General features: G+C 44.5%; 1 long non-coding RNA gene across 1 annotated transcript; it reads right to left on the reverse strand.

Annotated features, from left to right (window-relative positions):
* Nucleotides 1-2201: 2201 nt before the first annotated feature.
* LOC311521049 lies at nt 2202-18819 on the reverse strand. The gene is made up of 4 exons (XR_014711765.1): nt 18562-18819; nt 8757-8871; nt 8492-8595; nt 2202-2518 (listed from the first exon to the last, which is right to left on the reverse strand). It is a non-coding gene; the product is annotated as an uncharacterized lncRNA (long non-coding RNA).
* Between the last annotated feature and the right edge of the window lie 96 nt (nt 18820-18915).

The following is an 18915-nucleotide window of genomic DNA, read 5'->3' on the forward strand; positions in this document are numbered from 1 at the left end:
TATTGAATTTATCATAACACCATGGTGAGAATCCACTTTCCTCATCCACTGTGTTCCTATCCACCCCTCGGTTTCTGCCTCCTTCCCCTCTGCTCCAATCCATCCCACTACTACCCTGGCTCCTGCCCCTCTCCCCTATACTCCTATCCTCCCTGTCAAGTCCCCCAGGCTCCTGCCCCCTCCCTCTGTACCTATATAGCTCCCACCATCTCTCTGCCCCATCCTCCACCACCCATTGACTCCCCTTGAGTGAATACCATCTGGTCCTGTGAATTTATTACTGTTTATCAATTTGTTACAAAACCTCCTCTAATGACACCTCAATCTGGGACAGTTCCTCTGATTTGTCACCTAAAAAGAATGGCTCGGGCTTGGCTGCCTCATATTCTCTGCAGTGAACACAGATGCAAAGAATTCATTTAGCTTCTCTGCAATGGTCTTATCTTCCTTGAGTGCTCCTTTAGCACCTTTGTTGTCCTGTGGCCTCACTGACTGTTTGGCAGGCTTCCTGCTTCTGATGTACCTAAGACATGTTTTGCTGTTAGTTTTGAGTCTTTGGCTAGTTGATCTTCAAGTCTTTTTTGGCCTGCCTAATTATACGTTTACGCTTGACTTGCTAGAACAGGGGTAGGTGACCTTCAGCATGGGGCCCATCAGGGTAATCTGCTGGCAGGCTGCGAGACATTTTGTTTATATTGACTGACCACAGACACAGCTCCCAGTGGTCGTGGTTCGCCGTTCCTAGCCAATGGGAGCTGTGGGAAGTGGCATGGGCTACAGGGACATGCTGGCCACTGCTTTCCGCAGCTCCCATTGGCTGGGAACGGTGAACCCCGGCCACTGGGAGCCGTTGGGGGAGGGGGTCAGGTCTGCCGACAGTCAATGTAAACAAAATGTCTCACAGCCCGCCAGCAGATTACCCAGATTACCGCGTGCAGAAGGTTGCCAACCCCTGTGCTAGAGTTTATGCTCCTTTCTATCTTCTTTGGTATGATTTAACTTCCAATTTTTAAAGGATGCCTTTTCGCCTCTAACCGCTTCTTTACTTTGTTGTTTAGCCATGGTGGCACTTTTTTGGTCCACTTATTATGTTTTTTAATTTGGGGTATACATTTAATTTTAGATTGTATTATGGTGTTTTTAAAATTTTTCCATGCAGTTTGCAGGCATTTCACTTTTGTGACTGTACCTTTTAATTTCTGTTTAACTAGCTTTCTCATAATTTGTATAGCTCCCCTTTCTGAAGTTAAATGCTACTGTGGTGGGCTTCTTTGGTGTTTGCCCTCCTTCCGCACAGCTGTTAAATTTAATTATATTACGGTGGCTATTACCAAGAGGCTCAGTTCTATTCACCTCTTGGACCACATCCTGTGCTCCACTTAGAACTAATCAAGAATTTCTTCTCCTCTTGTGGGTTCCGGGACTAGATGCTGCAAGAAGCGGTCATTTGTGGTGTCAAGAAACTTTATCTCTGCATCCCGTCCTGAGGTGACATGTACCCAGTCAATATGAGGATAGTTGAAATCTCTCATTATTACTGTGTTGAGTTTTCTACTTTTTATAGCCTCTCTAATCTTCCGGAGCATTTCACAATCACCATCACCATCCTAGTCAAGTGGTCAGCAGTATATCCCTACTGCTATATTCTTATTATTCAAGCATGAAATGTCTATCCCTAGAGATTCTATGCATTCTGTGGTCCAGTTTGATTCATTTAATACTTTTACTATATTTGATTCTTTCACATATAGTGCCACTCCCCCACCAGCATGATATACTCTGTCATTCCTATATATTTTGTACCCTAGTATTACTGTGTCCCCATTGATTATCATTGTTTCACCAAGTTTCCATGATGCCTATTATATCAATATTCTCATTTAATACCAGGTACTCAAGTTCACTCATCTTAGTATTTAGACTTCTAGCATTTGTATACAAGCACTTATAAAATTTGTCACTTTTTAGCTGTCTGTCATTATGTGATGTAATTGAATGGGACTCATTTCATTTGACTGTTTCTCTTCAGTTCCTACTTGTGCATTATCAACTTCCATCCTTTCCTTCTCACTAGGATATAGAGAATACCCATTAATAGATCTTCCTCTAAGGGATATCTCTGTCTGAACCATGGGCTCCTTCCACACCTGTCAGCTTCCCCCCCCCCCCCCCCAGCCCTTAGTTTAAAAACTCCTCTACAGCCTATTACATTTTACACTCTAGCAATCTGATTCCATTTCGGTTTAGGTGAAGCCCATCCTTCCTGTATAGGCTCCAACTTTCCCAAAAGGTTCCCCAGTTCCTAAAAAATCTAAACCCCTCCTCCCTATACCATTATCTCATCCACATTGAGACCCTGCAGTTCTGCCTGTCTAAATGGCCCCGCAAAAAAGCAAAAGCAGAGCAAACTTCCCCACGCTCTTTTGTTACCATGCCTCAGTCTTTAATAGAAGGATCTGTAGGAGTAGGAGGAGAGTTCAGACTTCATGTCCATAACAGGCTTGATCCTGAGTTGCTCCTGCAAGTGAATAGGAATCATAGAATATCAGGGTTGGAAGGGACCCCTGAAGGTCATCTAGTCCAACCCCCTGCTCGAAGCAGGACCAATTCCCAGTTAAATCATCCCAGCCAGGGCTTTGTCAAGCCTGACCTTAAAAACCTCTAAGGAAGGAGATTCTACCACCTCCCTAGGTAACGCATTCCAGTGTTTCACCACCCTCCTAGTGAAAAAGTTTTTCCTAATATCCAATCTAAACCTCCCCCACTGCAACTTGAGACCATTACTCCTCGTTCTGTCATCTGCTACCATTGAGAACAGTCTAGAGCCATCCTCTTTGGAACCCCCTTTCAGGTAGTTGAAAGCAGCTATCAAATCCCCCCTCATTCTTCTCTTCTGCAGGCTAAACAATCCCAGCTCCCTCAGCCTCTCCTCATAAGTCATGTGTTCTAGACCCCTAATCATTTTTGTTGCCCTTCGCTGGACTCTCTCCAATTTATCCACATCCTTCTTGTAGTGTAGGGCCCAAAACTGGACACAGTACTCCAGATGAGGCCTCACCAATGTCGAATAGGACTCGGAGCCAAGGGCATATAGCACCTTGCAGGCCCTCATCACCATAGATTCTAAGAAAAACTCCTAAACATTCATGAATTTATCCGCACAATAGCCTTGTGTGGTGGAGAAGTATATCTACCCCATATTTTCGGATGAGGACCTGAGACACAGAGAGAATAATTGAGTTGCCTAAATTCACATCAAAGTCTATGGAAGAGCCAGGAATTGAACCTAGATTGTTGACTCACAGTTCAATGCCCTATCCAGAAGATCATACTTCCTTCTGCCTTAAGCTTTAGTATTTTCAGCTCAGAAAGTGACAAGCATTCCAAGTAGTATCCTATGTAGCAATGATGGTTTTTGAGATGTGAATATCCGCCCACTAAGAACTAAAGCAAGCTAATTAACTTATTTTACAAAGGTCACAAGACAAGAACCTTCAGTGCTATTTTGACATAAATTTTATCTTTAATTTTACATGTTTCAGTTTGCTAATAATTATGCAATAACCGTTTTATAGTTTTTCAAACTTGAAGACTATTTTGTTGATTTCTCCTAAATTAGCTGTCATTTTTAAAATGTCATCATTTCAGATATCTGTAGTTTACTATAGAAAATGAAATATTTTCAAATAGAATTTTACAATCATTAGCATTTTTACAAGGGCAAAAACATTCTTCTTTTAAAAAGCACATATGGAAAACTTTTTTAAAAAAAATGTACTCAGACTTGTTACATTCACAGCACTTACTACTTAATTCATAGCATTTACTTTTATTACTCTGGAAGCTTAAACATTTAAAACCATTTAGTGCCCTCTAGTGGGACATTTGCTGTGCACTGCTAACTTCTAGACCAGGGGTCAGCAACCTTTCAGAAGTGGGGTGCCAAGTCTTCATTTATTCATTTTAATTTAAGGTTTTGCATGTCAGTAATACATTTTAACGTTTTTTAGAAGGTCTCGCTCTACAGGTCTATATATTATATAACTAAACTATTGTCGTATGTAAAGTAAACAAAGTTTTCAAAATGTTTAAGAAGCTTCATTTAAAATTAAATTAAAATGTTGATCTTACGCTGCCGGCCCGCTCAGCCCACTGCCAGCCTGGGGTTCCATTCACTTAGGCCGGCATAGGCTGAGCGGGGCCTGCGGCCGGGACCCCGACTGGCAAGGGGCCGGCAGCCAGAACCCCAGACCAGCAGCAGGCTGAGTGGGACTGGTGGCCGGGATGCCAGACTGGCAGTGGGGTTCTGGGGTTCTGTCCGCCGGCTCCTGCCAGCCAGGGTCCAGCTGCCAGCCCCACTCGGCCCATTGCCGGTCTGGGATCCCAGCCCTGCCCACATAGAGTGGGTACCTACCTTCTCCCTGGTTCTAGCCCATTCTCTTTCTCTCTCTCTGCACTGAGCTGAGGGTGGGAGTGCACTGAGCACAGGGCTGGGGGTGAAGGAGCAGGCTGGGGGTTGGGATGCAGGGTCTGGCCAAGAGCTAGAATGAGGGAGGGGGCTCAGAGTTGGGGCAGGAGGTTTGGGTGTGGAGTGCTTACCTGGGCAGCTCCCATTTGGTGCGAGGGGTGCAGGTGGGAATGTGTGGGGGGTGCAGGAGCTCCTGTTTGGTGCTCAGGGTGGGGGTGGGAATGTGGGGGGTGCAAGAGTCAGGGCATGGGGTGTGGGGGGGCTGGGTATGTGTGAGGGGTATTGGAGTCAGGGCTGGGGTTTTGGGGGGTGCAGGAGTCAGGGCAGGGGGCTGGGGGTATGTGAGGAGGGTGCAGGAGTCAGGTCATGGGGTGTGGGGGGCTGGGTATGTGAGGGGAGTGCAGGAGTCAGGGCATTGGGTGTGGGGGGACTGGGTATGTGTGGGGGGTGCTGGAGTCAGGGCTGGGGTCGTGGGGGGATGCAGGGGTCAGGGCAGAGGGCTGGGGGCATGTGAGGGGGGTGCAAGGGTCAAGGCAGAGGGCTGTGTGTGTTGGGGGGTGTAGGGGGCTGGGAGCACCCTCACGACCCTAGCCCACACCCCCAGCCCTCTGCCCAGAATGGCTCACAGCAGGGGGCTGGAGGGAATATGCCCTGATTCCACCCCCCATCCCCAAGGCCCCGTCTCCACCTCCTCCTCGGAGCAGCGAGCGCGCGGCAGCTCCACTTCTCCCCCTCCCTCACAAGGGCCATCAGCTGATGGGTGGCAGGGAGGGAGAGGAGGAGGGGCAGGAACCCAGCATGCTGCGGGAAGAGGCGGGGGCGGGGGGGGACTCGCCTGCCCTGCAGCAGCAGCCAGCAGGACCAAGCTTCTTCACCCTGCTCGCGGGGGGGTGGGCGGGGAAGAGCAGGCCGGACAGGATTTTTAATGGCACGCTGCTGCCTGCCGGGGTCCCGGCCTGGGTTCGGCAGCGGGCTGAGCGGGGCCGGCGGCTGGGACCTGGCAGGCAGCAGCATGCCATTAAAAATCAGCTCACGTGCTGTCTTTGGCACGCGTGCCGTAGGTTGCCGACCCCTGTTCTAGACAATGGGAACTTTGTGATTCTGCACTGAACACTACACTAGAATTAGACTTGATGGGAAAATGGGGGGAAAAAACAATTCACAAAACTTTTCCTTGAAATCTATTTTCTCTTTTTTGCAAAAATTTCATTTAAATGTTCTAAACAGTTCTAATTATGATGAAAAAATACCATTAGCATCTTAGACTAACCAAAAAATCACCGTGAGTACAAATTACATATTTAGTGAGCATTAGGCTCAGTTTTTTCTCAGAGATACGATAGACTAACAACTGATTTATTTGCTAACAGCTCACATGCCCAGATAAAGCACAATTCAGGGCTTGTCTACATGGTACTTTAGTCTGCACCTGAGGGGTGTAAATTTCAGTCTTCGCTAGCACTTTGTGCACTAACTGGCCCTTGTGGACCCTGCTGGTGTGCACTAAAAGTTCCCCAGTGCATGTTAACATAGTAATGGGACATTGAATTACTAACATTGAAATGGGACTATATTAACAAGCTGTAGAGAACTTTCATGGCATGTCCACATGAGCAGAGTCCACATGAGCCAGTTAGTGTGCAGTACACTAGTGCAGACTAAAAATTACACCTCTCTGGTGTGGACTAAAAGATCATGTAGAAAAGCTTTCAGTGTGATTTCCTATCAGGATCTGATCCAATGGTTCTACCAGATGGTTGGCTCCCATTGAAGTCCATATGCAAAGTGATGTGTGGATCAGGCTGATCCAGATCAACAAATTAAATGTTGTCAGAACCTCATCTAAACTCATGGGACAGCCATTTTCTGTTGCACTACTATGACAACAGAATGATAACCCAACAAAGAACTACCAAAATTATCTTGGAAACCTTTTTCAGGCCTGAAAGGAAAGTTTCCTCTGCACTGGGATGGATACTGACTTCAGTTATTTTGTGGTAGTGAGGTCTCTGTTCACTCACATTCTTCTAGTTCAAGATTACCCTAGAGTAGCAGTCATTGGAATCCCCACCAGTTTTCTTTCTGTAGGTTCTCCAAGATGGCACCTTTTAGTTTTAAGATGCTGCAGCTAAGCATGGCCTTCAAGGAGGCTGTTGGTCTCCAAGGGCCTGATCTTGCAAACATTTAAGTGCATGTTTAAATGTTAGCATGTGAATAGTCCTGTTGTGCTTATAGTTAAGCACACACTCAACTGTTTATAGGATCAGGGCCTTTCTAAGTAAGAACAACTAGACTCACTTTGGATTCTGTCAATGCAGTTCCCAAATGGGATAGGAGAGATCCATTATAAAGAGTAAAATGTGTTCACGAAAGCCAGTCTTGTAGGCTTGCTGCAGACATGCCATCTCTTGCAAATTTACTGAGAGAGATGTGGTTTTCAAGTAAAATTAAGCCTCCCTCATGATCTTGCAACAGAAATCTCAGATGTCAGGATCTTTTTTTCAGCTGTAGGTGGCTGGGGCTCCCGCTGTCAACATCTCCTGTCTTCTCCTTGCAAGCCTGACAGCTGGAGCCCCTCCTTAGCGGGCTCTGGCTGTCAGTCCCAGGTGGCTGCTCCCCTGCCACCTTGGGAAGTGGGAAAGGGAACCCCACTGCCTCTCACTCCCCCCCAGCCTGGGGAAGGTCAAGAACCCAAGAGGAGGTGAGGCTGGGAGGACTGAACTATGGCTTGGGAGCTTCAGGGGAGCTGAAATAAGGACAGTGGGGTCTCATGGGGTCAGAGGGGTTGCATTGCTGGTGGGTTCTGAGTAGATGGGGTTGTGGTCAGATGTTGGCTGCGTGTGTGTGTTCGTTCAATGTGCTGTCCCAGCTCAGGGCAGGTAGCAGAGATATCAGACGTCAGTTAAACTGCCCAATAAATCCATTGACTCGCTTTTCAGCGAAGGCACCCGGCCAGGTTTATTGTCAGTGAAGCATGGTAATAGCACCTGGCAGACTCTACGAAGATGATAAGACATGTATGCTCGTGACAATGGACAGTGGCGGGACTTTCAACTGCTCTGTAGACTGGCCAAAGACATTCCCTCTAAGATACATTTTTATACACCAATACAAACAAGTTACGTACTGCCCCGGCATATGGGCGTGTCAGCCTTTGCCTTGTACATGTTGGTTTGATCAAAACATCTCCATCCATCATGCTGTCATCCTGATGTTATCCTTAAGATGGGTCAGCGTGTTCCTGTTATCTTTGGGGAATGTGTTTGGTATCGAGATGTTCTGGTACCACCTTTCTGGAATATGTTTACGTATATATTCTTGTGCCTAGCACTACTTAGCAATGTGTGTTTCCACAATATCAGTCATGTTCTTGCCAGATTCTGTGAGCAGGGCCTGCCTCTTGCTCACAACCTGAATTTGCGTCATATAAGCAAAGTTTTGACCACTACTTTAGTTCAGGCCTCAGCCTCATACCAGGTCTCTGATACACAGGCTTATGTTTCAAGCCCTCTTCCTACTACAGGGGTGTCAAGGGTTAGTGCTGGGAGGGTGAACTGAGGGTGGTGGGGGTTGATAGGGTAGGGGGGCTGAACTGATGTGATGGTGATGATGGGGGCTGGAGGACTGAACTGAGGGGGGAACTGAATTGAGGGGGCTTGGGTGGAGACAGAACTGATGGGGGACTGAAGGACAGGATTAATTGCTGAACAGGAGACCTGCAGATGTGGGGGTGAGAGCTCCTGCAGCAGGGGCTAAAATCACCTCATCCAGTACATGTGGGAGAGTGGGCAAAAATTGTTACATGCACACACAATGGGATGCGCAGGGGTAGTTCAAAAATCAAAAGACTGACCTAAAAACCAGAATATCACCTTTTTTAAAATTCTCATGATTTTGGGGGCTCTGATTCAAAGATATTTGAAGTTGACAATACTGTCTACAGAGTTGATTTTGTTAGAGGTAATTTTGAAAAAGAAAAAAGTGCTAATTTTAAAACCAAGAACAAAATGCTTGCACACTTACCCAAAGAATCACAGTTGGGTCATTGGAAACAAAAGAGACAGAACGGGTTGTTTCAGATCAGGATTGTTCCAATATCTTAAGTATCAGGGGGTAGCCGTGTTAATCTGTATCCACAAAAACAACAAGGAGTCCGGTGGCACCTTAAAGACTAACAAATTTATTTGGGCACAAGCTTTCATGGGCTAGAACCCACTTCATCGGATGCATGGAGTGAAAATTACAGATTCAGGCATTATTCACTGACACATGAAAAGAAGGGAGTTACCTCACAAGTGGAGAAGCAGTGTTGACAGGGCCAATTCGATCAGGGTGGATGTAGTCCACTCCCAATAACAAATGAGGATGTATCAATTCCAGGACTTCAAAGAGAAACAGCAGAACTAAAAAGAAAAGGAGTACTTGTGGCACCTTAGAGACTAACCAATTTATTAGAGCATAAGCTTTCGTGAGCTACAGCTCACTTCATCAGATGCATATCGTGGAAACTGCAGCAGACTTTATATATACACAGAGAATATGAACCAATACCTCCTCCCACCCCACTGTCCTGCTGGTAATAGCTTATCTAAAGTGATCATCAGGTGGGCCATTTCCAGCACAAATCCAGGTTTTCTCACCCTCCACCCCCCCCACACAAATTCACTCTCCTGCTGGTGATAGCCCATCCAAAGTGACAACTCTTTACACAATGTGCATGACAATCAAGTTGGGCTATTTCCTGCACAAATCCAGGTTTTCTCACATCCCCCCCCCCCCCATACACACACAAACTCACTCTCCTGCTGGTAATAGCTCATCCAAACTGATGAACTAAAATTCATTTGCAAATTTAACACCATTAATTTGGGCCTGAACAGAGACTGGGAGTGGCTGACTCATTACAAAAGCAGCTTTGCCTCTCCTAGAATTGACACCTTGTTGTTTCTGTCCAATATCTTAGTGCAGTTCTGTCCACCAAGCCAAAAATATATGTTTAATGTAACTCTTTTTACTGTCATAATTTTGCATTCGTGTGATTGCCTGGGAAGCCATCAAAATTGCTCTTAGATTACAGAGTAAAAGCTAGAACATTTTTAGAGTATAAGGGTATGTCTACACTGGCAAGTTTCTGAGCCACAAGTTATATCACTTTTATTAAAACGCTGGAATTAAACGGCTGTTGTGTGTCCACACTGTACTCCTTGTGACGCTCGGTGCATTCACATGAGCAGCTCTTGCAACGGCAAAGACAACAGGGCATTGTGGTAGCTATCCCACTGGGTAACTGGCCACAGGATGCTTTGGGAAGGGTTTGCAATGCCTCCTGGGGCAGGCACAGTGTCACATGATGCAGGTTTCCCAATCCCATTGTTCCATGGGCATCCTACTACATTGCCAGCTGCTTTTCAACTGAAGTGGGGGGTTGAGGGGGGAAGAGTGTGTAACAGGGAGTGTGTATGTGCGTATGAAGGCAGGGGAGAGACAGTGTGTTTTGAGGGACAGACAGTGTGTCAGCATGCTGTCTTGTAAGTTCAGACAGCGGCAGGAAGCAACCAGTCTTGAGGCAGGAGGAGGGGGAAACCTGGATATCAGCACCCACCTCCCTCCCTGGGCTCAGACACCTGCCTCTGTGTTCAACAGCATGAGCACTCCACATTAATGGTTTGCTTTGTGCCCTGGAGCAGATGAGCACAGCACCCAAGGGATGTCAGAAATGGTGCTTTGAAAGGGGAGGGACGCATGTCTCTGGGGCAGCTGAGTTCAAAACAATGAGCAGAGCAGTCACTTGAGGCATTATGGGACAGCTCCGGAGGCCAATTACAGCACAGAAAGCAATCAAAAGTCTACGCTGGCAATAGAGTGCTGGAGCCTCTGCACAAATAGCCTTACGACTCTTGTTGAGGTGGTTTTTTTGCACCTTTGCAACTGAGGAGTTTCTGCACACAAAGTGGCTTGGCAGTGTGTACGTCTGCAGTTTGAGCACAAAAAGCTGCTTTACTGCACAGAAACTTGCCAGTGTAGACAAGCAACCTGGTGGGGTGGGGTTGACTTTTTGGGAAAGTCTTACACACACACACACACACCCAGCAAGCCTGAGAACAGGCATACTTCATGCATATCACAGGCTCTAGTCTAAAGCACTTAGGAAGGGGGTGGGAACACCCACTGAGATGAACAGAGCAGTTCACACGTCTCAGAGCTATTGTTTCAGGTCCTATTCATCCCCATGGGGTGTCCTCTTTCAGCTGAGAACATCACATGGAGATGAATAGGCCACTTCGCACCTTTCAGAGCTTCCAGTACTGCAGATGGATGTGCAGAGGAATATTTCTCTCTATCTATCCTTCCCCTATAAGGATGACAGTTTTAACTGCTCTAAAGTCTGAATGCTTGCACGGATTTTCTTTAAATTGGCTATGCCTTCTGTGAGTGCAGAATAGTTAGTGAGCCACATGTGGGGTCATTTGAGCCAGTGGTTCCAGAGATAAAGAAATAGCTGATTTTCAAAAAGTTTCTAGGTTGGGACTTTTTTAAGGGTGGAGGCAGAGCTAGAGATTAAATTATTGCTGTGATGTAGACCAAAATGATCTCAACTAGTCAGTTTTTACGCATGGCAGTGCGGGGCACCCCATATGTCTTTAGGGACACAAACAGTGAACGGTATTTAAAAATATGTTCACTCTTCACTTGCACAGCTTTGCACTCTGGAAGGACTGCTGTGCACATACACCAATAAATTAAAGAACAGAGTTTCTGTGCAGCCACTTTACGCATGCCTGGGTAGTTGAAGGGAATATGCCGACACCATTCCCCAGTGAACACTCCCCCACTGATGTTTCTAGTTTGAACTTTTGTACATCTGTGCAATAAAGATGTAACAACTCATGTTGCTTGCTACACATTGCCTCTGTTATAATACAGTGTTTTTTTATTTTATGGGGAAATTTAGTGTGAACACAGAAGAGTAGTCAGAAACTGGTCTAATCAAAATGTTTGTTATATCGGGTGGGGAAGAACGGAGACAGAGGATTTTGTGTGTGGGAGTGGGTCAGGGTTGGACAATGATAATAGTAAGCAAACCTTGAGTTGGTTGTTTGAGAAAATCTGTATTTTACAGGGGTGCAAAGTGGCCCATTCCTGATGTGAGGGCAGATTAGTGTGGTATTTCTAAAAACACATAGCACAGAGTTTGGAACTCACAGTGCAGCTACCTTGACTACTGAGGCAAAAGTTATACATCTGCTGTCAGGGTTGCCAAGTGTGGATTCTGGGTGATTCCTGGATCTCAAGTTTGCAAGGAGAGCAAGGAGTACACCATGACATGCAGATTTATGAGTACAAGCTGTTTTGGCTTGCTATGCAAATTGTGGGACATGACATGTATAACTGCCTAAATGACTACTAACTGCTATCAACAATATATCTTTTCCTGTTCAAAAAATATGGAAATTCAATGACAAAACCTTTGTTTACGCAGAGTTAAGGTTACTTTGTGGTATTTTGCCCCTTTGCAGACAGCCACATTGAGCAAATCTCAAACTTCTGAGAACAAGGAAATGTACAGTTAAGGTTTCCCAGGCAGCCTTAACTCTGTTCTTTCAGCAATGCCCCAATACACCCCATTAACACACATACCTTTATTCTGCCAGCCCCACAGTTGCTGAAATGTACAAGTTCTTCACTGCCTTTTACATCCCATTCACCCACAAGATTCCATCTAATACTGTTTAAGAACCCCCACAAAAAAGTTGCCCAACACCTTCCCTTGTTCCCCTGGACCAGGCAGTAGCCAATGAGAATTATTTGAATATACTACAGGTACAGTCAGTATGTCAGGTGATGGAGGCAGTAGTTGGGCCTGCTTCCAACACCAACCCCTTGCTGGGAGGGTGGGAAATACAGCCAGCAGCATCCTTAAAGAGGATATCCTATTTCTCAACAGGCTTTGGCACACCTTTTTCTCCAAAACAATGAGGAGTTCGGTGACACCTTAAAAACTAACAGATTTATTTGGGCATAAGCTTTCGTGGGTAAAAAACCCACTTCTTCAGATTCTTCGTCTTTTACCCACAAAAGCTTATGCCCAAATAAATCTGTTAGTCTTTAAGGTGCCACCAGACTCCTTGTTGTTTTTGTAGATACAGACTAACAGGGCTACCCCTCTGATACTTCTTCACCAGACAGTCCAAAATAAGATACAAGGGCATGGAAATCCTATTAGATAGCAGTACACTTGGCCGTCTCAAGTTTAGCTCTTGTAGATTCCTGGACCTATTTCAACGGAAAGTCTTGGGCAGCTTCTCTAGGACCTAGGCAAAGTCAGGTGCTCTCCTGCAGAGTCACTGTTTTGTTGCTGTTCGATAGTGGAGGTGTATTGAGCATCAGAGGAGTACTTGTTTACATCTACATAGAGGCCCCTATACGAACTGCAGGACTTTTCTAGGTGATGGATAGCCTGAGTCTGCTTTAGGAAACACTGATATACCAAAAGATTAACCATGGGGTTCCTTAGTGGGCCTGTGTTGTTCAATATATTTATGAATGTTCTGCAAAGGGTGGGATAAGCAGTAAGGTGGCAAAATGTGCAGATGCCACAGAGTTATTTAGCAAAAAGAAAAGGAGTACTTGTGGCACCTTAGAGACTAACCAATTTATTTGAGCATAAGCTTTCGTGAGCTACAGCTCACTTCATTTTTATGCATCCGATGAAGTGAGCTGTAGCTCACGAAAGCTTATGCTCAAATAAATTGGTTAGTCTCTAAGGTGCCACAAGTACTCCTTTTCTTTTTGCAAATACAGACTAACACGGCTGCTTCTCTGAAACCAGAGTTATTTAGATTAGTCATTACCAGAGAAGACTGTGAGGAACTTCAGAGAGACCTAAAAAAGCTAAGTGAATGGGCAGCACAATGGCAAATGAAATTCAATGTCAACCAATACAAATAAATGCACATTAAGGGAAAATGTAAACTATGCATTTGCCTTACAGGGTCTACATTTACTGCATAAGCTCAAGAAAGGAACCTGGGCATCACTGTAGTATCTGTGCAGTCAAAAAAGCTAACAAGATGTTAGGATGCATAAGAGATGGGATGATTAATAATAGGAATAATATTATAATGACTTTACCTCAATCAATGGGATGGCCTCATCTGGAATACTATGTGCAGTATAGGTCACCGATCTCAAAAAGGACATGGCTGAAGTAAAATGGGTACAGAGAATTGAGACAAGAATAATCAAGATCATGGAAAACTCATATCGGGAGAAACAAAATTGGGATTGTTTACTTTAAAGGGAGATAAATATGAGTAAAAGTGATAAAAGTATATAAAATAATGAATGGTTTAGAGAAGGTAGATTGGGAACATCCAGTAGGGTGAGAAAATTGCTTGATCTAAATACTCCCTAGTGTAATAAGGTCTAAGATTTAGACTGTGTGCTTATCTTCTATTTTCTTTGGTAACTATTTCTGACCTCTTATGCCTACCACTTATAATCACTTAAAATCTATCTTTCCTGAGTTAATAAATCTATTTTATATTTTATCTAAAACAATGTGGTTTGGTTGAAGTGCTTGGGAAATCTCAGCTCAGGTACAAAGACTGGTTCACATTGAGGGAGGTCTGGATTGGGTAATAAATGTACACTGGTAAGACTTCTGACCAGGACAGGACAGTACAGCACTAGGGTGCAAGGCTGGGAAGCTGGGGGGAATTGGCTGGTGCCTTTCTCTGCATGATTCATGAGTGGCTTTCAGAGCATTCATGCAATCTAGATGGGTGTGGGGCTCCACATGCTGCTGTGCTGAGTGATAGCACCGCCTGGAGGGGTTTGCTGCTTATCACTAGCAAAGGATTATGAGAGACAGCCCAAGCTGGAGAGTTAAAGGGGCACAAGAGTACCCCAGTTCCAGGTAGTACCCCAGGGATCCCATCACAGTGGTACATTATCCCACATCTGCTTACTGCAGGGTTCTTACAGTTTCCTCTGGAACTATCTGGCACTGTTCACTGTCAGAGACAGGATACTGGATTAGACGGACCATGGGTCTGATCCATTAGGCAGTTCCCATGTTTCTACGTTTAGTGTTGTGTGTGTTGAAGCCAGAGCTTCTTGTGCTGAAAGCATTTACTCAAAGGCTGTGGTCACTGGTCTTGGTGAGAACTGTGCTCAAAGTGTGCTAAGAGCTCTGACAACTGCTGACACACACTGCTAAAGAAATGTCTCAAAGCCAGTACAGGAGGGCTTTGTGACAGCCTCATAGAGGAAGAATAGTGGCTGGCCCAGATCACCAAGCATATACTGATATCTGGAATTATCATCCTTGTATCCACTTCAAACACATGGAAGCTGGAGGGGAAAATCCAGAGGCATGGATACAGAGCTGTCTCAAGTCAGGGACTTCAACAGAATAATACTGGGGAGCTACTGGATCCTCTTGGCGCCTCTTTCCCTAGTCTCTCATGTGAAGGCCAGTGCTTAGTACCACTGTCTTCAAATATTGAGGTTCCAAGTGGAGCCCGTGGATGATGGTAAAGATGCTTCAAGCACTCTGGGCTAGCCTCATGTTGGATGGAGACCCCCTGGGATGACTCAGCAACGATATGCCAAGGAAATGCTGATATTGGACCCCTTAAACAATACTGACAGGAAAGTACTGTGATAGCACTGGGGAACCAATAGCAGGAACATCAAGAGTCAAAGAAAAAAAGATGCTCTGGAAAAAAAAAAGATAACTTAGCACCAAAAGAGTATCAAGCACCAGAAACCAGGGGTAGTGCACTGAGGCAGCCACTGGATTGCTGCAAAAATAAAGCACCACAATTTTATACTGAAGCATTTGAGAAAAAGAGCTCTGAAATGTAACACTATCTCCAACTTGACTGGAATCAGGCTTGTAAGCAAGAAAAGGATGCCTGAGAAGGTTGCATCCGATAAAGTGAGCTGTAGCTCATGGAAGCTTATTCTCAAATAAATTGGTTAATCTCTAAAGTGCCACTAGTACTCCTTTTCTTTTTGCGAATACAGACTAATATGGCTGCTACTCTGAAACCTGAGAAGGTGTGACTGGGATCTGGTGAACAGCTGGAACCCAAAGAGGCATGGTCTCTTGTACAGAACTTTTTAGCTAACCATAATCAAGAATATTGACTGGAATATTCATAGGGCAGGTTTTATACTCATGAAGGGAGTGGCTCATGATGATTGAGGGGGGTGTTCATGTCCCACATGTTGCTTCCACTGCCCTCAAAGGTAAAAAGTCCTTAAGAGTCACGTGCATTTCATCAGTCTTCTGTTAAGCAGATAAGAACCAGAAATCAGAATCCTGAGCAGATGGAATCTTAATAAAAACTGAAGTATCTAGGGCAGTCCAAAAAAGGTAGGAGGATCGTAGCTAACGGGAATGAGACAGGAATGAACCCATAGTGGTTTAGGATTTAGACAATATTGTCTTGTCAATTCAGCTGGTGAGCCTGAAGAAGTTTCTAGTTAAAACAGCTAGCAAGAAGGCAGGAGTAAAGAACCAGATAGAACCTTTGAGACCTAAGAAGAGATAAAGTACAATATGTGAATGCTATCTAGGCAGCCATAGATACCTCTTAGGGCACGAATGATTAGATTGTGTTTTGTTTTGCACAAATGGCAAATAGATCAGCTGGTATTTGCTAGATACAGCCAAACAATTATGCTGATTCCAGATACCCTACCTGATAATTTACCTCAGCTATTCATGACACCACCTCCCTTCCTGTCATCTCTCTCCTAGAAACCTACTTGTTGCATACTGAACTACAAGAAGTGAATTTATCCCCCCAGAAATGAAAACTAAAAACCAAACAGACTTTTATGTAATAATCATGATATCCATAAATGAGTAACCTTGCTGCTCTTATTATTGTGACCCATGTCCTTGAGTCCCCTCCACCTACTGATTACTACCTCTCATTGTGTCATATGTAAATGAGACTGTAAGTTGTACAAGGCAAAGACAATGTTCTTTGTTCTGTAAAGAGCCTAGCAAATTTTTGGCATTGTGCAAATAATAATTTCAAACTGTTTCTAATCAGATAGATCCAGCAGTTAATTTTAAGTAAAAAGAGCATAACAACTTTTTTAAAAAAACCCAAACAAATGTAATATAAAGTTGTCTTTTTTGTTCTGCCCATCTCAAGAGACTTGTTAAAGCAAATGAGACACACACAGCTGGCAAATTAATAAAAAAATAAAAGGCAAAAAGTGGTAAAGTAACAAACATAAGTGAAAATGTAAACAAAGTGCTACTGCTAGCTATGGAAAATAAGCCTAAAGAAACAGTAGCATGTAGAGCAGGGGAAGGCAACCTATGGCACGCGTGCCAAAGGCAACATGCGAGCTGATTTTCAGTGGCACTCACACTGCCCGGATTCTGGCCACCGGTCTTGGGGGCTCTGCATTTTAATTTAATTTTAAATGAAGTTTCTTAAACATTTTAAAAACCTGATTTACTTTACATACCACAATAGTTTAGTTATATAGTATAGACTTATAGAAAGAGACCTTCTAAAAATGTTAAAATGTATAACTGGCACGCAAAACCTTAAATTGGAGTGAATAAATGAAGACTCAGCACACCACTCCTAAAAGGTTGCCGACCCCGATGTATACGCATGTGAAGAACTACTAGCAACAATTGGATTAACAATGAGAGTGGCTGAATTTTTAAACATTTCAGAATGTAAAAGAGATGTAAAATATTCAAACTACTGCAACGCTGTTTTACAATAATGAGATGTTACAAAAGTTATAACTGTATCCTAACTTCATTTAAAAACAAGTTTACTGAAGTTCTGTTCATTCAATTTAGGTTCTTATTACTCTGACGAGAAAAGGAAATACTGGCCAAAGTCAGAAAAGACTCTTTTTACACAAAGATGATCAGGAGGATTCATTAGAAAGAGTTATAAAAGAGACACCGTCTAGGTAGAAATCATATTTTTAAAAATCTTGTTTACCTTTATTTATAACACCCTAGATTGTTACAATTGGAAGAATTTAAAAAATATAAAATACCTGTTCAGCCATTTATGCTGGTTGTGTATTTTCAGTGATTCACGCAACATAAAATTAAAACTAGAGCAGGCAGTTTAACTTCTGGTTCTCATGCCCTAAAGCCCTGCTCCTGTGATGAGCCATGAGCTGGTGGACCCATGAGTTCAGCAGAGTCTGACTGATGGCCCAAATTGTTTGTGACCTGATTACCTGAAAGATTGTCTCTCTCTCCACAAGACATAGTGGGAGAGTTGAAATCAGCAGACCGGCTCCAGCTAGAACCTCACTGAAATGTTTCAGAGTGACAGCCGTGTTAGTCTGTATTCGCAAAAAGAAAAGGAGTACTTGTGGCACCTTAGAGACTAACCAAATAAATTGGTTAGTCTCTAAGGTGCCACAAGTACTCCTTTTCTTTTCACTGAAATGTGTTATTTTCTCATTGGGCCCAACAGAGCCTGGATTTGTTAATCTTCCAGATATGCTGCAAAACAAATCCTTTATTCTTTCTTTTTGCAAGCTACTATGGAGGGAGGAGGCAAAAGATTGCAAGGACAACATAATCTTGATTTTTTATGATCACATGAACCATTTTTCCCCATGAAAGAAAAATAACATAAGGTGATGTCAATGAAGAACAACTGAACATCCCTTCACTTTCTGGTGCATTGAAAGTCACATTTCAGAGTAACAGCCGTGCTAGGTTGTATTTGCAAAAAGAAAAGGAGTACTTGTGGCACCGTAGAGACTAACCAATTTATTTGAGCATGAGCTTTCGTGAGCTACAGCTTATGCTCAAATAAATTGGTTAGTCTCTAAGGTGCCACAAGTCCTCCTTTGCTTTTTGAAAGTCACATTGGATCACTCTGAAAGACAAGACAGCAATGAAGTGCACCCTATCGCAATACATGCCCCATATCGACAGTAATTTTGAGGTGGTCAGTTTCACGAACTTTTTGTTTTTAGGAACTCCTCAATCCTGCATTATTTGTTCATAAAAAAGGGGTTCTACTGTCTGGCGGGTATAGATGGCAGCAGGCGGTGGCTGTGGTATTACATACGTTTGTGGAGTGTAGCTGAAGAAAGAGAGGCCCGGCGTGCAGGATGCGAGCTGTATTTTTGTCATTTCGTATACTGATGAAACAAACGAGTCAATAGACAAACGCAGGCGCCGCAGGCCTGTGAGACCCGAACGCTTGTCCCGCTGTCAATGGCTGGAAATGCGCGTGTCGCTGCCGGGTTTGGCGAGCCGGGGCTGCCCCGGCATCCCTCCCCATCCTAGCGACGGGGGCGGCCGTCCCCTCCGCCCGCAGCGGCCCCCTAGCCGCCGCCCGGCCGGACACCAGGGGGCAGGCGGCGAAGGGAAGCGGCCCATCGATGGGGGCGGCCGCTCTGCGTTCGGCTCCTCGGCCCTG

This window comes from Lepidochelys olivacea (genome assembly GCF_965140295.1).
Source record: "Lepidochelys olivacea isolate rLepOli2 genome assembly, chromosome: 5".
NCBI lineage: Eukaryota > Metazoa > Chordata > Testudines > Cheloniidae > Lepidochelys > Lepidochelys olivacea.